Here is a 13295-nt window from a genome sequence, read left to right on the forward strand (position 1 = left end):
TTTACAGCTATTGTTGAGAGATGAGTTATTGAATGATACCTGTTTTCACCCTGGCCATAGATTTCAGAAATGCATACAAGTGCAATTATCTGCACCCGAGCGGTAAGCATTTGGACAGTTTTCAAATCTAAACGTTGTTTATGAATCGATTTTTGCCTCCTTAAGTTCAGCTCGGCTGTCTTTGCAGCATACCAAGTGCTGTAACCAGCCTGATGGATCACACAGGGGTTATGTTTTGCATCTGGAGTCCTGCAAGAACTCATCCCGGAGAGATGCTTTCAGACATCTGCACCTGGTGTGGGAAGAAAAAAGCAGCCATGGGAAGATTTACCTGTCTCCCCTCTAAATGTAATACTAAAGGCTGTGTCCTTTAAGGGCTGTTCTTTATAACTGTGCAGATAACTCTAGTACTGCTTCTGTTTCTTCATTGTTTGTTAGTAGCATAAGTACTGAAGGTAACAGGGGCTTGGCACTTTCTTCTAGGCCAAATCCTATAGTCAGCTCTCAGCTTTAACTTGTCCAAACTCCAAATGTGAAAACTGCAGGGATTTGTCTGCATTCAGGCTTTTAGAACTATATTGGCTGTAAAATTGTCTATAATGAGGACTTCAGTCTCTGAAGAACCTGTGCTGGCTGCTGTCAGGGACAGAAAGTGCATTGGATTGGTGAAGTAATCTGGTACTGCAAATTCTTCATATTTCATCAAGGGAGCATCTACTCTGCAGTCCCAAATGCTTCTTGGCAAAACAGACTGGCAGCACTGAGCTCTGGCAAGATGGCAGTGCTGTTATTTCTCCCAGAGGGCCAGAACTAAAATACCTCCCCTCTCCTCTGGGGAAGTCTATAAATAGAGGTCTGCTGGGAGCCCAATCTCGCGTTCACAGAGGCAGCTGCCATCTGGGATTGCAGTTGACCCCCTGTCCCTTCTGCATCTCCGCTCTTTCCTTCCTTGCTTGTGTTTGTGTGATTTTGAGGTGAGCTGGTCCAGGGAATTAAACCAACTGAAAAGTAATCATAGAACAGAAGAGACTGGTGCTTGCACATATTGCATGTTGCTTCCTCTGCATTTCTGGCTATCCCCAGAGAAGCCGACTCTATCTTCCATGAGACTTTCTAAAGTGTTGGGCAATGAAGTAAAAAACGTGCAAGGGGGCTTAGGGATTTAAGTTTAATCCATGTCTATATAGTAAACTTCCAGAGAAAGGCACATATTCAAACTGGAACACATCAATCATGTGCTATTTACTAAATACAGTCATAGTTACTGTTTCTGTACCTGAAAACCATGCAAAGAATGAAACCTTGTAGGTTTACAAACCGAGACAGCAAGACAACTAGCTCAGAACTACCAAGCTGTACTTAGCTCACAAGTCACCCTGAACTCATGAGCCCTTGCTATATCCCTGCTTTCCTGAGAAAATGCTGTGTTTCTGTGCAGGAGGGAGTGAGTCCTCAGGGAAGGGCACAGCCTAAATGAGAGCAGGAACATCAGCTTGGGAAAGCAACACTGCAACAGATGTAGTCAGCTATGAAGATATATCTGTTGCATATTTTTTCCCCTAAATGTTTAGCCCATTAAAAGCTACTGCCTAATAAAACCGCAGGAGAATATTTTTTAACTGACCACTACGATATGTGTTGGAAGAAACCTTTACTAAAGATACCCCTGGTGCCATGTATTTTGCTGGAGGGACCAAGTGACATCTGCTTTATCAAGATGCAGGAAATGCCATTTCCTGTCTAGTCAGGGGCATCAAGCCAAATACTGGTCTCAGTTGTCAGCCAGTCAATTATTTGATTACAGATGTACAGCCAGCTTGTGTTTGTGGATTGTCCTTCAGCTAGACTGCAAAGATTGCATATACATTTGACAGTCAGTGTTGAGCTTATTTTCAGCTTAAAACCATTACTGATCAACACAGAGGGCTGGCATCACGGAAGTTAATTGCTCCCAACTCCCCTATTGTTCAAAAATTTGATGTGCTGTGATGAGTTTGCTCAGGTCCTCATTCTGTGGGGTTTTTCAGAGAAAAGAATCAGTTTCTTCTTCTCCGTAAGATGAAAGAAGTAGCAATTTTTTTCCACTAATATCCCAAAATAAATTAAGATTTTCTGGCAATGATGCTCATTTCACCTCTTGGTTTTCAAAAACACTATTCATCCTGAGAAAACAACTCTCAGTCTGTTGGCTTGAGGATCCAGATGTTTGTCATGTTAGACCATGTGGAGAATGCATCTGAGTCCATCTGTATTGCCAGGATCAGTGCCCCAGGGACTCAGCATAAAAACACTTTGATCCCTCCCAGTGACAGGGTTTTTGCTAACAAGCCTCCAGACATTTCAGTTGGTATGTCATCACCCTTGCTAAACTAGAACAGAAGGATGAAACAAAAGTATCTCCGAAGACCTTTAATAACATCAGTCGAAGGAGAATGAGTAAAACATCCTAGGTGAGACACTTCTGTAAAAAGCATTAGCACTGGCCATATGACTGTAACGAGGACGGAGAGGCTTTTTTCCCCACCTTTTTGCTTTTTTCGTGTCTTTTTCTTCAGAGATAAAAGAGACGATAGGAGCCATGGACTGTGAATTGCAAAGAACAAAGTGCTTAACATCCTTTAAATAGCTTGATAGGGTCAAAGTAAGGCAAAAAGTCTAAAATGCATAGAAGAGAGAAAGAACCTGAAAAGTCCTAATATGTTTTATACTGAGTGCCTCCCTTGCAAATTGTACCTCTCTGTGATGGCCTGATTAGTCCAAATTTTTCACACACGTAACAACAACTAAGCTACAAACCTCTCATACATGGTGATAGGATTTATGCTTTTAATTCCCACTGTTATAGAGCTGCAAATATACCCCGTTGCTTTTACCTTTTAAAATCCAGACTGTGTATGCAGTGGGCATGTGAATCGTGCAATCAGGGTTTTGGGGAAAGAGTGCTTCAAAATAGCAATTACTTGATGCTCTTGCACTAGGACAATAAGTAGGAAGTTAACTAATACCTTGTGTCAAGGGAGCACTCTGGTCAGTGAATAACTGATGCAGGTAGCATTGAATTTTGTGCTAGGCAAATGAAATCTAGGAGTTTCACAATCTAAGTGTGTTACTTGAGCAGAAATCAGACTGACAGCAAGGCAGTATATGATTAGCATTAGCAGAGCGACTTTCACTAGATCATGTAAATGAAGCAGGGAGGGCAGCAAGGCCAAAATCATTGTCTCAATTAATAGAAAGCATGCTTTGTACATGATCTTGTTGCTTAAAGAAAAAGAACTGTTAAGGAGAGAGAACATTAAAATGCAAGGTTTTGCCTAACATGCCCAGCCACGCTCCTCCCACTTCTGCAGAATAATTTGGCAGAAGAGAAGCAATTTGATCTGAAAGCATAATTCTGCATCCAAAGACATGGGAAGTTTTGTCACTTGGAGAATGGAAAAAATGGAGAGTATGGGATGATCTCGTATGACCTACTGGAGCAGAAACATTTATGTAGTACATCAGTTGGGCTACGATGCTTTAAACTTGTGGTAATAAAAGCATCAATTTCTGAAAGAAGAGCTACCTACAAGTCTAGGAAAGCAAAGGACAGATAACTTTTCGACAGTGTGGCAGAGTTGATTAGTTCATCTTGTGAAACATCATTGAATAGTTGCCTTGACTACTTATTATTAATCATGTTGATCCACATTAAAAGCATTAGTGAAAAATGAGCATACATTAGGATTTATGTAAACCAAGCAGTATATTATTTGTCTCTAAAAGGCCGATGTTTCTGCAACTGTGCCTTTCATCTTTTTTCCAAGGTTATTATTTGAAAAGTTATTTCATTTTTTTTAAACACAAAGAAAGCAAACAAATTCCTCTTTCCTCCTCACCCTCACCAAGATATTTCTTCCTCCCAACCCTCACCAAAATATTTTTATCTCCCTTTATATTACAATTTGGAACTGCAGAAAGGAGAAAGCTTCTTGAAGCACTATCTCATCTTTACCATGCAGGGTAAAAGAAGCACATGTTTCTCCTGACACTGACCGGTTTCAGCTCTTCTATGGTCTCATTAACATTCCTTTTTTCATCCAGAGCATCTCTCTGTTTTCAAGCTGGGTAATGTTTGCATTATGGCTGAAACAACCCAGAAAAGTTGGATTGCTTATACAACGTATTTCTTAGTGAATGGCACCCTAAGAAACATTTTCCTGCCAGAGCTCCCAGCTGTCCTCTTGATAGAAACTCTTGTGGCAATGAGTGTAAATAGCTCAGTTAGTGGTTCTAGGGTAAATGTGAAAACTCTCTCCCATGCCAAAGGGAGATTTCTCAGGAGCATTTCACAGTGTCACTCTCCACAAACATCAAGCCATGCCTGGTGGCAACCAGACTGACATTGCCTTGGTATTTCTCTTCTCTTGATAGTACTTTGACAGACTGTTTAGTTGTTGAGTTTTTTTCATTTATTTAATGGCAGCTTTGCAGGGTTTGTTTATGTTAGCTAAGTAGCAGTGTGCCCACTACTGTGTTAGCCAATCTTTCCTGCCTTGACAAAACAGGGATGCAACCAGCTCTACTACTGTGCTTATGGTACGCCCTGACAAGAGTTTGCTTCCTTGTGGTTTTGTTTTGTACTGTTACATTTGTGAATATGGGTACATATCAATCATGTCAAGATTCCTGAAGACATTGTATCATCCTTGCCTGTCTTCTCAAGCTGTAAAGCAAAACAGCATCATTATATACTGCCTTTCTGCATAAGTCAGGTGATTCAACTGCAGGGAACATCTGAAATATATTGGTCACATCACTGAGCTAAAGAAAAGGAAGAAAATTGCACCTGAGAAACATCAGACTCATGTCTCAAATGACCCTGAAAAAGATCCTGGTGACATGTAGTGGTAGAGAAGATAGGTATAGTTAATGTTTTTTTGCAGGTGCACCTCATCTTTTGCCATAAATTGAAAAATACCCCTTTCACTGGAAGACTCTTGAGAGTATCTTCAAAGATTATGGACAGATTTGTTAGTATCTTGTTCTATCCCAGTGTCACTGACATCAAACAGCAGTGGAACAAGTGCCTTAGCAAGGGCAAAGGGGGTTCCTCTCCTTTGTGCCTCTAATACATGTAGATTGATGCCCTTTACCTCTTGGGTTGTACCCCAAAGAGACACCTTGGAGATTGCTCAGTATTAGCTGAGGAACTCTTGCCTACTGTCCTGATCTTCATATTGTGTGATATACATTAGGTTTCCTTCTTTCAGTGAATGAAGCAGAACTTGGTAGTTTATTGTCTATTTGTGAAGTCTTTCAGCATTAAGTCACTGCTTTATTTCCTCTCTTAGGTTCTGTTAAATGCTAATATGTTTTCTGATCATGTTTTTGCAAGATGCAAGCCTTTTGTTAAATTGACTATTCTGGAGACTGAGCATCCTTTGGTAACAGTTATGTTTATAAACAGTATCTGAGTCAGCTGAAATATCAGACAATAATAATTGCAGAGAATTTGTATTTAACTAAAAAGTCCAATTTTATGTGAGCCAGAAAAGCTTTTTTTTCTTTCCCCTGAAGTACTGTGCATGTTCTCATTCTAAGTCTATCCCTGAGAGAATCTAAATTTACTCTTTCCTGGCTTTTGAGACATACACAGCAAGACATCAGTGCTCGGTAGGTAAGAAAGATCTGAAATGAGGGAAGAGACGGAAGCTTACAAAAGAAAGTTCCTTGTCTGTATTTACTTGTTTGTGATATCAGTCTACAGTGTCTCTGAGGGTACATTTACAACGCTGAGTGCAGGAAGTACACTGTGCTGTGGTTAAGGTGAGTGAGAGTTAGCTGTCACATGAAAGCCATGTAATTCATCACATTTTTTTAGTCTGGCTGTGGTGTCACACGACTGCTGCTGCTGTGTGGCTTTGTAATGAGAATGTGGTCCTGGCTGTCCAGGGCAAAGCTCAGTGCCCTGTATGTGTGTGAGGACATGCACGGGAGGAACAAGCGCCTTGCACATGTCTTTCACTGTCCAGATGCTCTTTGAGAGGAGTTTTAACACTGATGTATGAGAACTTCTGTTTTGAGACTCCTTTCTTCTGACACAGTGGTGCAAGGGCAGATTATCATTTACACAGAAACCTCTGTGAGCGGCAGACCCAAACTTTTTAATGGAAGTACCTGCAGACAAAAAAGGGAGTTCTGCTTTTATGCTTTTGTGTAACCTAGGCTTTATTCCTCAAAGGCCTGCTGCCGATAAGAACAAAACCCTACACAAATGGCTATTTCTGTCAGCACCCCTGGAGGTGACATTTTCTCTGTCCACTCCTGGCTCTGGATGCACGGGCCACCAGGAGCATGCCATCATGAGGAGCACAAGAGCTTCCTTGACTTGTCATGCTGGTTACCTGCCTGGGAGGACCTGCTCATGGGGAAGCTCTTTGGAAGAGACATTCTGAGTGTCAAACATTTTTGGTCTAACTGAAACACTGTAATTATTCCAGATTTTGCAAACATCACTGCATTTTTCTGAAAATGTGACGAGTTACTCTTTTTTGCTTTTTCCTTTATTTTTTTCCCCCTTTAGTTCTGTTTTACTTCTCCTTTCTTTATGTTTTTCTTTTTCCATTTATCCTTTTTTTCTTTTTTTCTTTTCTCATTTTTTTATTTTCTTTGAGGTAAAGCTGGTTGTGTTCTTCTTATTCTCCAGCACATTAGGACAGTGGCAGAAAATTTAACACCCTTCTTTTCCTTTCTTTCAGGAAGTTGGCCCCAAATCTTTCGGTTTACAGACTGTAAAGCCATATTCCCTTACTCTACTTTAACTCTGCTAGTATAAGAGCTCCCTTTCCCAAAAATGTAAACATAGATATATGAGGTAAAGGTCCTACACAGCTTGATTTTTTAATATATCTATAGTGGCATTTCTAACTACAGGTGAATCCTGTATAATAGGTAAGTAGTTCATGGTGGTGCAGCAGAAGAGCCTAAGGGACAGTGGCAAGGATATCAAGGTTGTAACTTTCTGTGTTGGGGTTTTATTAGCAGAACCACCTCAAGTAGAGGGTGTGAAAGTTATGGTGATATAGCATTAATCACCTCAAGTAATTCCAGCAAAATACATAACTGAAGCCTACTGCAACTCTGAGCATAGTAGAGTAGGAGGGGGTTGATGTGCTGCAGCGATTCCACTGTCCATGTGGACACCACCGGTTGTTCCCAACAGCACAGCAAAGCATGGCTTAAATATCAATGATGATAACACTAACCATGGCATGAAGTTAACAGGTGCATGTGGAATCAGAGATGGAGAAATACTGATGTCAATTTATAACTGAGGTTTAATGCAAACACAGAAGCTATTCCTATATGCTAAAAGCACCAACCATATTAGAGTTATAAATAAATGAAAAAGGTCTCTATTGTCAATGGCACACATGCAGACAGGGATAAGATATACAACCAATTTACTCTCTTACTCCTGTGAGAGTAGCTCTATGGGTATGAAAGATTTAACTGCATCCACATTAGAGAAGCTGTGCTGGTTTTAGTCCATTGTAGCCAGGCAGCCTGTTATGTTAGTGCAGATGAAGACCTGAGGTTAAGACATGCTGACGGACAGAACATCACTTGTGTTTTCTCTGTAGTTAACATAAAACATACACAGAAATGAAATGCTGTGCATTAATAATTTCCACTAATTTATTATGTCAAGTGCAGAATAGAAAGTCATTATATTTCCACTGTACATCACTCTAGCATAAAAAGTTCATAAGCTATTAGGATAATGATTTCTACCATTACTTGTCAGTTAAGTGTGAAAATATTTTTTTATTATCCATTTACATTAATTCAGCATGCACACATTCAGGCAGAAACATGGACCTTTTGAAGTGATTGCTTCCCATTGATTAATGTAGCCAGAAGTTTACTGATTTGCCAAATGTCACAGAACATTTTATTAATGGTGTCTGTTTTCCATATGAAGCTTTGCATCTGAAGAGGTTTCATCTGTTAAATAGTAAGGCTTAGAGATACTCAGAGTTAAACAAGAACATATTTCTACTGTGGTTGCTGTGTTGACGACTCCATTCCTAATGCATACTAGTGGTGAATCTTTTGCCTTCAGATGGGTGGAAAGTGTGACTGTTGGAGTTTCTATAGTCTCTAAGGTAAAGAACCATCCTGATACAGTGAGCCATCTGTATGCAATACAATTTAAAATGTTGTTTGTTCTCCTCTGAGAAGGAACTTTCCCTGCCACACTTATGTTCATTCAGGATTGGATGTCAAAATCCACTGGTAAATTTTAGTCTGAGTATAAGGAGACAATCTTCACATAGCTTATCATCTTCTCGCTTTAAAATAACACCTATAGGACAAAACTGGTTTTTGCTGGGAATTTTTGATTCTTCGACACCAAAATTTTTCAAGGGAACAAGAAGGAGTTTCTGGAAAGAACAAGGCACATGCCCTTCAATAAGCAATAACCCTATGCTAGAACAAGGACCAGGGGCTTAAAATTTCAGGATTTGACTCCTCAATTCAAATCAGTAACACAAACCTCTGCCATCAGCTGTACTGTGAGAGTATCAACTCAGCTCTTCCTTTGGCAGTTCTATTTTGTAGAGCTAACATGGTGACTGAGACTTAATCTGATCTCCCATAACCAGAGACCTTCTCTGCCAAGTCTTGAGGCCTCTTTTTTATCCTAGTTTGAAATGTTTTCTTTCCTTCCTAATCCAGAAAGAGGAGGTATTTGAAACCTTGGATTGGAGACAGTAAAAGCATTTTCTGTTTATTCATTGTAATGTAGACCTGGGTTGAAAGCAACAACGTTTGCCTCGACTCCTTTTGTTTTCTCTTTCTGTGAACATTCAACTGAAAAAGATTTTGTCCTCCACGTTTGAAGAAAAACAATTTTAGCCATTTATTTAAAAGTGTCCTTGAAAACCAAATATTATATTTTGCCAAGGCAAGCACTGTTGCTCAAGGAGCTCAAATATGCACTCAGCTGGGTAATAGGAACAACATCATGTGACTAATAAAATCAATGTCTGCTAAGTAATGTGGTTCAAACTGGAAATGTTCTCGATCAGTCCAGGGGTATTTTTGTTTTCTGACTGAAGAATAAAATAGAACTAGTCTAGCAGCAGATATTTTCTTATAGAAAAAGTTAGTTTATATAAAGCAGGATATTAATAGATCCGACTAGCTCTCCATGAAGATAGCATCTCTGATTTAATGCTATCTTAACTTTGCCGAAGTAGCATTAGCCCTTGCCTTCATATAAAGTGTTCCGTTCAATTAAGCCAATTTCTGCCCTTAGTCCTGACATGGTTTGTTTTTACAATGCACTTTGAGTATTGAAACACAGGCTAACCTATCATTAAACACAGTTGGGAAGAGATCTGGCATAATTACATGCTTTCTTACTTCTGAAGTGACCGATAAATGTTAGCATTGAAAATCGCTGGCAAACCATGAAGCATCAGGACACAGCAAATGTGGAAAGGCAGTTTGAGGGGGTAACACTGACAGCGTGAAAGAGTTCAGATCCTTCTTCAAAGTCAGGCGAGGGTATTTCATGCCCATGTTTACATGTCACCATGTGAAATTTGGCTGAAGAAGAGACATCCCTGGCCTGTACCAAGGTAAGAAAGAGCAAAATGACAGTTCACAACATTCAGCTTTGGTTCATTGAGAATCATCTAAAAACAACACTCCTTCAGAATATGGGTTTTTTTTTCATTTCTACTTAATTCTCATGCTAGTAAACTATACTAATTTCATACCAGCTTCTCCGTTTAAGGACTGTAGTTTTGATTCCCATAAAAGCAGATTGAGGGAAAATCTCTAGTATGAAAATAAAGCAAGCTGGCCAATTAAATCACCATGCTGATTCCTAATTCCACTGTGGCCTGTCTGAGAAGGCCATTAGGAACAAAAAAGCCTCTCTGAGGAACATTTTTCTGGCACTTCATACTCATGAGGAAAGTATCTGCAGGCAGCCAGGCATGCAAAGTGCCTGGAAAAGGTGGAGACACTTAGGAAACTGAAGTTGTGCAGCATTCTGTGCACCATAGGAAGGAAAAATAGAAATGTCTAAATACAGTAAGCAATCCTAAGCAGGAACTGCTGTGATCCAGATGACACCTGAGTTTCACAGCAAAGCAAAGACACTCAGCATCAGAGCCCCACCTCTTTGGTGCCTATCGCTTACACAAGGTTGCAGGGTGCCCAGCAGGCAACACGAGGCACAGGTAGATGGCTGTGGGGCATGGACAGACAGTTGTGGGGCACAGGCAGTCTGTCCACAGTAGGCTAATGAAACTGTGTGTTCCTTGGAAACTGCACTGGGGAGGGGAAAATAGTATTTACTTACCTTACTACGAGACTGCAGTACATGTCTTTAATACATAATGTTAAACACGTAATTAATAGACAAACATTTCTATATCTAGAAATATAGTGGCATTCAAGTTAATCCCTAATGGTATAGAGCAATACCACCAAGCTTATTAAACTTCATATCCAAAGGCAATATGTTTACTACAGGGCTTTCATATTTAATGGTGAAATTCCAGGCAGTTACATGTTTTAATTTGAAGGTAAACACAGGTAGATCGATCATTTGGAAACAGTCAGTTGTAAACTGAAAATGAAGAAACGAAATACTGTGGATTAAACATGGTGCCTGTGTGCTGCCTTCTATCACCATATAGAAGGACACTGGTTTAGTATCTACGAGATTTGGCAACAAAAAGGAAGATTGTAGAGGAACACATTTGTTTTACAGAGCAATGCACTACCAGGACTGTGTACAGAGTACAGAGGCAAGCCAGTGAATTTCTGCACCGAAGTCAACAAATAAGCTGATTGACAGTGTTTGTTTTGTCTCTCTGTTACACCCAGCCAAAGCAATCAAAACTCAGTAACCATGAAGGGATAGTATGAGCAAGATCTACAGTTAATGGATGAACAACAGCAGTCATTCAAGCTTAAAGAGAGCTTGCTCACAAGAATTTGAATCTCCCTTCTACTCGTGGTAGCAATAAAAGTGGCTTCTTCTTGCAACATTAAAGGTAAGTCCCAGAATAACAGGTAAAGAGTGAATGCTAGTCCGAGGGCTGTTATACTGTGTTTCAGTTTGTTTTCTTGGCAGCATTACAGAGGAGTGTAATTCTGTGAATCATGAATACAATTCATACTTGCCAAACTGACCTTTGAAAATTGGGAGTAGGCAAACATATCAGAAAAAGATTCAAGCTCTAACAAGTAAGCTGATAAAATGAATGAATTATATTTACAGAGCCTGCCAGTCTATTAAGAGGTCACTTTAACAGCCCTGGAGGTCCAAATGTGAGAGTTTTCACTCTCTCATGCATACCTGAGCAGCCATTCATACATATTTAGTAGTAAGGTATATTATCACTATTTTGGCTGTTCATGCAAATGGCTCAGTGATAAATCTGTATGTAGAATGCAGCGTGTGATACAGAAAACTATGTATTTGTGGCTCTGAGTGTTCCTTAAGCTCCTGACAACCCTGAGAAGCTCAGCCAAGAGAGAGAGGGTGAGAGACAAAGACAGGAATACTATGGCAGATATATCATCATCATCATGGCTAGGCTTCGCGAATGAAGATTTGGGAAGGACTCTACCCACATTTACTGCAAGCGCACTGGTGGCTAAAAAGGGCCAATGTGAGATAGACAAGTCCAGTTGCAAAAGGCACAGCAGAAAATCTCCTTAGGTGGTATCGGCAAGACACAATTCTTTCTGTGTTGTCTTTTCTCCTCGAGAGTGAACCTGAGTGCATTCTCAAAAGAAGTAGCAGCATTATAGATGGTGTTTCTCCAGGCCTCCCGATTGGAGGCCAGAGTAGAACCAGTGATGATGATCAATATGGCCTAGGCTGAAATGTTGTTTCAAGGAGTCCTTTTATCTCCACTTTGAGGCTCCTCTCTTGCGGCAGCCGGTAGCAAGTTCACCACAGAGCACAGTCTTAGGGAGGCAGTAGTCCTGCATCCTGGAGACGCGTCCTGCCCAACACAGCTGTGTGCTCAGCAACATGACCTCAGTACTCGGAACTGCTGCCTGTTCCAGAACAGATGTATTAGTCACATAATTTGACCAGTGGATGTTTAGGATTGTACGGAGACAGCGTTGATGGAAGCGTTCTAGGAGACGCAGGTGGTGGCAGTAGATGACTCATGATTCAGACCCTTATAAAAGAGTAGACAGCACTATGGCTCTGTAAACACTGATCTTTGTACTTTTCTTCAGGTGTTTATTTCACCAAACTCTTTTATGGAGTTTTCCGAAAGTTCTATATGCCTTTGTGTCCTAGTTAGGACAGTTGGGACCAGTTCATCACTGGATGGGTGTAACCCAAACCTGTGTATTCTATAGCCTTCCATGCCATTTCCCAGAAACTGTTTTCAACAGACTATTTGCACCCTCTGCCCAGAGCAGCCTGACTCATCAGGCTATAAACTGGGTGTTAAGAGGCCTGCGAGATAGAAGGGTGTTTTTATCCTCACGCCCATTGAGGAACCCCCCACCCTGAGGGAGGTACTGGGCATTCCTGCCTGAACTAAAGGATATATAATCTTGGAGTCTTGGGACTTTTTTAACCACTCGTGTGACCCAGAGGAAGACTGCAGATCACCGCTCTCAACCACACTACAGATCACCACTCTCAACCAGACTGCAGACCACCACGCTCGACTGGACTGCAACCACCACCTTTCAACCAGACTGCAACCACCACCCTCGATCGGAGTGCAATCACCATTTTTGACCAGACTGCAACAGCACTCTCACCAACAGGTTTTCCCCCTCTCCCTTTCCTTTGGACTCAGGCGGCCCAACGAACACCACTCTGTTCATGCCCCAGGGTGCTGGGTTATACATTTGGGTTTTGTGGGTTAAAACCAATTGTTTGTTTGTATAATCATACTTATTGTATTATTTTATTAAATTGTTATTCTGATTTATAATCTCTCTTTTGGGTTGAGTTCATTTTCCCCTGCTGGTTTACCTTTAAACCAGCACACTTTGCTAACCTGTTGTCTATCTCTCCGTCAATCTTACCATCCAAGGAGACGAGGCTACCTAGGTAATTAAACTGCTGGACTGATTTGAGCTCTGATTTGCCAGTGGTGATACGGGGATGATGGAAGACTTCCTGAGGTGCAGGTTGATAGAGAACTTCTGTCTTCTTCAAACTGACTTCCAGCCCAAAGAGCTCAGCAGCGTCAGCAAAGCAGGATGTTAAACACTGCAGAGCTGCTTCTGTGTGAGCCACAAGG

Source organism: Lepidothrix coronata, unplaced genomic scaffold, assembly GCF_001604755.1.
Source record: "Lepidothrix coronata isolate B3197 unplaced genomic scaffold, Lepidothrix_coronata-1.0 Scaffold6, whole genome shotgun sequence".
Classification (NCBI taxonomy): Eukaryota; Metazoa; Chordata; class Aves; order Passeriformes; family Pipridae; genus Lepidothrix; species Lepidothrix coronata.